This window comes from Gopherus evgoodei, chromosome 5 (genome assembly GCF_007399415.2).
Source record: "Gopherus evgoodei ecotype Sinaloan lineage chromosome 5, rGopEvg1_v1.p, whole genome shotgun sequence".
Lineage (NCBI taxonomy): Eukaryota > Metazoa > Chordata > Testudines > Testudinidae > Gopherus > Gopherus evgoodei.
The window spans coordinates 14,750,813-14,760,221 of NC_044326.1; positions in this window are offsets into that span (position 1 = coordinate 14,750,813).

Sequence of the window (9,409 nt, forward strand, 5' to 3'; positions counted from 1 at the left end):
TTGTTTGCCAAAAATTCTTGCTAACAATCCTGAATCCAATTTCAATATTTTTTTTTTAAATCAATATCTTAGCCAAAAACAGAAAATTAAGTTGTTGACAATTATTAGTGACAGGTTTGGTTTGAGGCAGGGAGTGGGCCAGTTTTCATCAGAGAAACAAAAAATGTTGATTGACTTTCCTATAGCCTGTTACTCCTGATAAGAGCCCTCCAACAACTGTAATATGCTCATCTCCTTACTAGTGTATAAAGCAGGGGTCGGCAACCTACGGCATGTGTCAAAGGTGGCAGGTGAGCTGATTTTTGATGGTATGCAGCAGCAGGCTGAGCGGCTCAGTCCATCACTCTCTGGCGTTCCGGCTGCTGCCCTATTGCCAGCAGGGATACCAGCCATCGGCCCCACTCAGCACCTGCTGCTGGCCTGGGGACCCCCAAGGAACCCCAGGCTGGCAGTGGGCTGAGCAGGCCAGCTGAACCACTCAACCTGCTGTCAGCCTGGGGTTCCATTCACTCAGCTGGCAGAGGGCTGAGCGGGCTGGTGGCGGGCTGAGCAGGGCCGATGGGGGGTTGAGTGGCTCAGTCTGCTGCCAGTCTGAGGTGCCAGCAGCACTCAGCCTACTGCTACTCCAGGGTTCCGGCTGCTGGCCCCTTGCCAGTCAGGAGCTCAGCCACCAGCCCCACTCTGCCTCCTGCCAGCCTGGGTGAGCAGAATCCCAGGCTGGTAGTGGGCTGAGGGGGGGTTGGCGGCTGGGATCCTGGCTGGCAGGAGTTGGTGGTCAGAACCCCAGACCAGCAGCGGGCTGAGCAGGGCCTGGCGTCCTTGTCTAGGGTTCCAGCCACCAGCCCGCTGCCGGTTTGGGGTTTCATTTATTCAGCTGGTAGTGGCCTGAGCAGGACCGGTGGCCAAGACCTCAGATAATAACAATAGTTTATTTATATAATATAGACATAGAGAGAAACCTTCTACAAACATTAAAATGTATTACTGGCACGAGAAACCTTAAATTACAGTGAACTTGGCACACCACTTCTGAAAGGTTGCCGACCCGACCCCTGGTATAGAGTGACTATATGTTGTACTAAGATTCTCCTGCTTTTTTTTTTCCCTGTGAGTCAGTATAACTTTTGCCAGCCCAGAAGTTGGGCAGCCAATGTTTTACGTTTTCACAATGTTTTCTCCAACTTTCATAAAGTAAATACATAGTTAATATGAGTTAAAAAGGCCAGGGACACTACTTTGTGAAGAATCTGTACAGCAGATCATGCCTATAGAGGATCCAGAAAAGAAATTTGAGGTTGAATTTTTTAATATTGTGATGGATAAAGCAGTATGTGCTGTTAAACCTTTCATCAATACCTTGCAAGTACACCATGAACAGTTTGGATTTTTGTATGACATAACTAAATTCAATGAAATAGGAAAACGAGCAACTAATGACAAAGTGCAAGAACCTAGAGAGCCTCCTGAAGCACGGTGATAGTTTTGATTTAAATGGACTTGAACTGTACGAAGAATTGAGTACACTGTCATCAATGTTGCCACATGCAAAATCGGTGATGGACATTGTACAGTTTATTCATACCTGCAAACTTGTTGACATATATCCTAATGTGTACATTGCCACTCGTATTCTACTGACAATTCCTTTAACAGTAGCATCAGGAGAACTGAGTTTCTCAAAACTAAAGCTCATTAAAAACTATCTCCGCTCTACAATGAGTCAGGAACGCTTAACTGGTCTTGCTATTCTTGCAATCAAACAAGACACGACTTTGTCTTTGTCATACGATGACATTATTACTGATTTTGCAGCCAAAAAAGCCAGAAAGATTGCTTTTAATTAAAAACAAAATTTCCAATAAAATTTTGATAAATTAAAAAAAATTTGCATTATTCTGTCATATCAGAATTTTTTCTATAGTGCTGCTTCTTTAGTGCTAGTCCATCAGCATTACAGTGTTCTTAATTAAGTTAAACTGGTTTTAATAACGTGAATGTGGCAAGTTTTCCAATACTGTAAGCTTATGTTTCTGTTGCTAAGAGCAGATCAGGCACAGGGGCACCAGTTTAATAATCTCGCTTAGGGCACCATAAATCCTAAGGCCGGCCCTGCGTCTCTCAACTGTTCTGGAAGAGACAGGCAGTTCTTTAATTCTAGATACAATCGTATCTTTCTTTGGCAAATCATTGAACAAAACCTCCGAACTGCTGAGAAAAACTTTTTATATATTCCCCATCTATAAATGGCAATCCGTTTTTTGCAGTGCACTGTGGCAATCTTGTAACTTCCTTCTGTAGCTTGATTTTTACTTACACTTAAGCATTTAAAAACACTGCTCTGCTTCTTATACCCTGCTACTTGGCTTTTTGATTGATTGAGTCTTGTCTGCTTTGTCAAGAAAGGTTCTCTTGTGCTTTGTTTCAAAATGTTGTCGACCACTTGATGTGCAACAAACAACACTTTCACAACAGAAAGCACAAACACCATGGTCCTTCTTTTGAATAAATCCAAATGTGTCTGTCCAAGAAGGCTGAAATGAATGGACATCTGACTTTGCTTTCTTAGAAGCTGGCATTTTGTCAAATGTACCCCTCAACTCACAGCAGAAAAAGGAATCGCTGTTCCATGTGGCATGGTATAAGCAGCAAATCAGAACAGCAAAAATATCCCAGTGGTGTTGGAACAATTTTTAAAGTGAGAGTGCTGAGCTGCACCCCCTCTTGTCTCTGGCTGCACCTCTCACTGCCCCAGTGGGCCACAGTTGGAGGTGACTGCAGAGCGCCAGGTCAAGGCTGGAAGCGGAGCCCTGAGCTGGAGGCCAGGACCTCAGGCCGGTGGCGGAGCCCTTGAGGCTGGCAGCCGGTACCCTGGCTGGCAGGGGTCTGGTGGCCGGAACCCCAGGCCGGCAGTGAGCTGAGCAGGGCCAGTGGACAGAACCCCAGGCAGGCAGCAGAGTGCCACTGAAAATCAGCTTGCGTGCCGCAGGTTGCTGGCCCCTGGCATAGAGATCCATCCTATAAAAGTTCCTTGGACAGCTTATGGGATTTCTTTCCCATAGGCAGTGGGAGACCTTTTTCCTTCTTCTGTTTGCTGCTGTTGCTAGCATCCCCTGAGTGAGTGTTTCTTTTCTTTCAGACTTGGACTTTTCGATACCCAAATGTGTGGCCTTTAGAATATGAGACGATGGACCCAAAATAAGGGACTTGCCAAAACAAACAATAGGGATGAAAGAGTAAAATGTTGTGAGTTTCTTTTCTTTAACAAATACGATGTTTTCCATGATCACCGTTTAAAGACTTTTTGGTCTGAGCTACAGCAGTATAAATGGATCCATGATTCCTGATGTCAGTAATTTCCTTTTTGAAATGAGGTGACCAGTATTGCTCAGGGTATCATAGATGTCCGATTGATTTAAATAATGGCATTATAATATTTTCTGGGTTGTTGTCCATCTCATTCCTTATACATCCTAACATTTTGTTTGCTTTTTCACACAGTGTGTAATTAGACTGTGAAACTCATTGCCACGGGATACTGAGGCCAAAAATTTAGCATGAGTCAAAGGGAGATCACCCATTTCTATGGATAACAAGAACATACTGATTTATAATAGTTAGTTAACAAAAGTTTTGGAAAGGAGATAAAACCTCATGTTTCCCTAATCATTAAGGATTAGGATGAGACCTTCATGGGGGGAGGAGGGAGAGGGTTCTTGCACCCTCCTCTGAGACAGCTGGTAGTGGCCAGGTGAGACAGGATACTAAACTTGATGGACCATAGATCTGATCCACTCTGGCAGCTCCTTTATTCCTAATTTACAGGGCTAACCAGGTCAGTAGCTAACAATATGAAATGTGTACAGAGAGTATCAGAGGGGTAGCCGTGTTAGTCTGGATCTGTAAAAGCAGCAAAGAATCCTGTGGCACCTTATAGACTAACAGACGTTTTGGAGCATGATTTTTCGTGGGTGAATACCCACTTCGTCAGATGCATCATGTGTACAGAGACTGGCTCGTCCATTGCTCATTAATATATTCAATATTATTATCTGTCAGTGCAGAGTGACCATTGCACACATTCCAGAGGCTATCAGATATGGGGCAGTTAGGAAGATTCCTGGCTGCGTAAAGAAATGGTTAAGACTGAAATACCAGCCAGTCACCATAAGTAAGGTTGCTCCCGAGAAATGTAAGAATTGTGGGACAGATCCTCAGAGGGCATAAATCAGCATAGCTCCACAGAAGCCAGCTGAAGCTCTGGCATAAATGCTGGTATATGTGGTGCTTTTGTGCTAATGCCCTTTTAAGAATCAGCAGCAGGGATGTGGGGGACCGATGTAATGGTGAGGCAGGTTCTCAGACAGATGTTCTGTAGCAGGGCAGGTGTTAGGAGCCATGTTTTAGAGCTGGAGATATTGAGACACGGAGAGGTTAAGTGCCTTGCTCCAAACCGCAGATAGAGCTGGGATTAGAACTCAGGAGTTCCTGACCGCCAGCCCTGTGACCAGGCCACAGAGTCCCTCTTACTGCAGTTCTCTGGTGTGGTCCACAGACCATTCCCGATCTCTGTCTCCCAACAAACCAGGTGAGCAAGCAGAAGAGGATTAGAAAAGAATGGAAGGAAAGAAAGAAATTCTCATGGGCCAAACTGAAGGAGGACAACAAAGAGCCTCCATAGGCTCCATAATTACCAACCCCCTTTCTCTTGGCACTAGGAAGTATTTCTGCCACCCATCATTCATGTTATTTCCACCCAGTGCCACACATTTAATGGTCTAACCCATTGTTCCTAGTGACGACCAAACACAAACTTATTGTGCAGCAGAACAGCGTTGGGGGAGCGTCCGCAGACACCACAGGCCTATGGAATAGAACTAGCAGCCCTCTATTCCTGATGCACAAGCCTCTATCTAGAGTGCAATAAGAACAGCTCTGTGGAGGTGGAGGCTGGGAGGACAGACTGAGTTTATTGGCCTAAGCATCCGGCTTGCAGTAGCTAAACGTTATTGACCCACAAATTCCTATCCCAGCAGAGTCCCAGCCTTGCATAATAAACTGGGTTCTCTGCAGTTTACGTGCTGGGTCTTCCAGATAAAATCCATCTGGGTTCTGTCTGCTCTGCATGGATGCTAACAATCCCTGAAAGCAGAGTTTGGCCATATGGTTGTGGGCAAGATTTCCCTGATACCATTGTGCTGGTGCCTGCTGGTTGTTTCCTTGGCTGCTGCCCTCCACCTCAGTTTGTGCTGCACATTGTGGAGTTTGTAAAACACATTGGGATCTTTGAAAAGGAAGCAATATAAATGTATTATTTTATTATATGCATCTGGACAGAAACAAGCTATTCTGCCCAGCAGATGGCAGTGATACACAGACACACAAGCTAGCGTGCTGTCCATATAATATTTTGTACATATCTAGCAACGCCTCTTATCCAGGGACTTCAAGCCATTAAGATTTAGCATAAGTCATTACCTTAAATGCTTTGCTAGATTAGGCCAGATTGCTTAGGAGCTTGCAGGATCGAGTCCTGGTTTCTTATCTACCCAGCTGATGAAGAAAATAACTGAGGCTTTGACCCATAATATCAGAGTTCTGTGTAACTATTTGGTTAGGCTGGAATAGGCTGAAAGAGTTACTGCAGGCAGTTAACTTTCATACTTCTGATTCAGGGAGCATCTGTCTTGACACAAGTAATTTTGAGGGAATGTTTTTGTGGAGCAAAAAAACAAGGTGAAATCCTAGTGTCCTTCCTCAGGTCTGATTCAGAACTTACTCAGGGAGGGGACCTGCTGATGACATCAACAGGGATTTGAAATCAAAAGAGAGAAAACGGAGAAAGCACTCAGGGTTTTTCACCTAGACAGAGTTCTCCATAGGTGATGCTTGGAGAAAAACCACTGCTCTACAAAGTGCAGCGAGGTAAAGTTTCTTTCCCAGTATCCTCCTTCTCCCTTTTATGCCTTGTCTGTAACTAACTCCTTTACTTAAACTCTGCATAATGACCAAAACAAAGCAAAACCCATCTGATCTACCAGAGCAGGTATGAGAGTCTGTGTCTGAAGACCTGTGCTCAGTGTAAATTGAAAGACTGGGGGTTGAAATGAACTACCAAGGCTGTTTAAAATAATCCGTTAAAATATGAGAGCATCTATTTCTATACACTAACAGATTCACTTGCAGAGTGCATTGCAAAATGTAAAGAAGCATCACTTTGCACTCTAGTCTCTTTGGATCTTGCAAGCTAAGTAGCAAGTAGGCTGTTTAAGATTTGGATAGGAGACCTCCAAGGATGTCAGGTTGTTGAAAAATTAGTGCTGGGAATTCAGTAAGTAGCATTTCCTTCCTGAGTCAATGTTGAATGAATGTCCAGGATCAGGAGATGGCATTCTGTAGTGCAGTCATCCTGGCACCCTTCTGCAGTAAAAAATTTAAAGAAAATATTGACAATAGTAGAGCCTGGAATCCTCTCTCCACAGAACAGGACCAACGCAGAGTGCATGGTGTTAGCTGGCAAAGGTTGCTCTTGTGTTAGAAGTCAACAGTCTGCCATGTCTGTGCCTCTCCCAGCATGCTTTTAAATGAAAGAAACTGGGTGTCTGTCCCTCCGCGCTCCTCCAGCAGACAATATTATTGCTACTACTGTGGCTTGTAGATTGAGGGCAAGGAACTCTCTGCCTCCCTCTGTTGATGAACAGGAGAAAGAATGGCCACAGAGCAGTGGTTTAAAACCCCCCATAACTAGATGCAAACTCAGGGCTGGTCGGGAAGGTGCAGCTGATGAAAAAGAGGGTAAAAGGGTACCTAACTGGTGGCAAGGAATGCATCTGCAGGGAAAGGAGTCAGCTGACAGGTCTCATGTACTACTGGCTCCCCTCCCCTGAGGATCCTGGGCTTTTGGGAGGGCTTCATGATTAGAGATGTAGAGGACTTTGTGATGCCGAGATGGCATCTTGACAAGGTGAAATGCAAAGAGGGGTCGCCACAGAGCTGAGTGACCTCTGGCGAGGCCACTCTTACCTAGCCATAAATAAAGCTGAAATCACTCTAACTGGGTTCAGTGGTGGACCACCAGGCAGCAGGCCCAGATTGAAGAATTCTGGAGCCCTATGGAAATTGTGGGGGCACCTTCCTTAAAGTAGACAGAGCATGTGATATACAAGACAATAGCCATCTTCTTCCTTCCCCCTAGAACAGAGGGAGGAGGCTGTGCCACCCTGAGAGGCATGCTGGACTTGTGGGGTGTGTGTGTGTGCGTGGCCAGCCATCTCATGGTTCAGTGGTTATGGCAGAAGCATGGGGGGGTCAGGCACTAGACTGAAGCTTCACTCATTCAGGTTTGGCCCACCCCCCCACTTTCATGACAGGGGATAGCCTGGCCAAATCTGAGGGAGAGGCATTGTGACCTGGTGCATGGGGTCACAGTGCTGCTCAGGTTTGAACAGTGGGGTGGCTGAGCTGTATTCGAGGGAGTGACGTTGAGACCTGATGTGGGGATTTTCAGCAATGTGCAAAGGGGTTTTTTCCCCTTGTTTTGTTTTTCCAATGGCCAGGGCTGCCCCTGAGATGGGAGCCCTCTGCACGGGTACTGAGTGTACATTGGTTAAGCCAGACTGCACTTCCCAAAGGACTGCAGACAAGTCTGTCCAAGAGCACCTCAGCACTCTGGGATTGTACAAGCCACTGACACCAAACCCTCAGTGGGGTTTAGTGGGTGGTGAAGCGGGCAGTGACATGGTAAAGAGACATTTGTGTATTGAATGTTAACGCCAGTGGGGAAGGAACCAAGTTAACAGACTGAGACAGAAATATTGTTGCTGTCTATTTCCAAGTTGATTCTGTTCCCTTTCCCTCTAGTAAAGTTTTCCTTGATTCATACACAGACTCAGTGCTTGCTGGAGGGGACTGGTGAGCCTGTCCAGGGAAGGTATTTAGTGATCTCGGAAATTTTGAGTGGGTCTCAAGCTGGTGTTGTGTTTTGGTTTTAAGAGAGACTCTTAGCTATTTGAACTGGCCCACACTGCTGCCGACAATGTCTGGCAGCCAGGTTACACTAGGATCAAGATTACTATTTGTTTCATTTTGAGTTGGAGAGGGAGAGTGCTAGCAGCATTGGGTCAGTGACAGTGAGGTCTGGACTCCAGATGTGTAACAACTGGCAATGCAAGATGGGAAGATTATTTGTAGAAGAAAATTTCGGAAGCCCAGCGGCGTGGGAAGTGGGATACTAACTTTAAAATTAAATTCTCGGCCAAAAAGAAAGGAATGTAGCTGTGGTCCCCATCAGACCAGGCTCCTGCATAAATTGCTTCTGCCACCTGGCCAGGAGAATTTTTGAAAAATAGGCTTCAACAGCAGAATTATCCAACATGGGGGAATTCTATATTAGACCTTGTCTTGACAGATAAAGAGGAATGAATCACAAAACTAAAAATTAATGGTAACTTAGGTACATGTGATCACGACTTGATCACTTTTATAATGTGCAAATGGAATGAAATCCAGACCAGTGATACATATACGTGGTGATTTCAAAGGGCCAGTTTCAAAAAGCTGACAACAATTATGAGCCAGATCATCTGGGAGGAAGAATTTAATCATAAAAATGTGAATGATAATTGGGAATTGTTTAAGAACACTTTACTAGATGCCCCAAAAGCCACACTCAAGGAAGAAGGCTGTATTTAAAGAAGTGACCTGGTCTAGAGGGGAAGTGAAGGCAGCTATAAGATATAACAAATGAAATAAAGGGGCACTTGATAGTAAAAACTATAAATCAGAAGCTAGAAATTATAGAAAATTGATAAGGGAAACAAAGGGACACAAGGAGAAATCTATGGTCAGCAGAGTTAAGGAAAATAAGGAGTTTTTAAGGTATATCAGGAACAAAAAGAATCCTAACAATGGTATTAATTGATTACTAGATGGAAATGGTAGAATTATCAATAATAATGTACAAAAGGCAGAAGTGTTCAATACATTTCTGTTCCATATTTGGGGAAAAAATACGTCTTGTAGTTATATCATATGGTAACACACTTTCCATTCCACGGATGTTTCAGGAGAATGTTAAACAGGAGCTACTAAAGTTCAATGTTTTAAAATCAGGCGTAGATAACTTGAATCCAAGAGTTTTAAAAGAGCCGGCTAAGGAGTTTTCTGGGCTGTTTATGTTGATTTTCAATAAGTCTTGGAACACTGGGGAAGTTCCAGAAGACTAGAAGAAAGCTAACATTGTGCCAATATTTAAAAAGTGTAAATGGGATGGCTCAGGTAATTATAGGACTGTCAGTCTGACATTGATCTTGGGCAAAGAAATGGAGTGGCTGAAATGGGACTCAATTAATAAAGACTTAAAGGAGGGTAATTTAATTAATGCCAGTCAATATGGGTTTATGGAAAATAGATC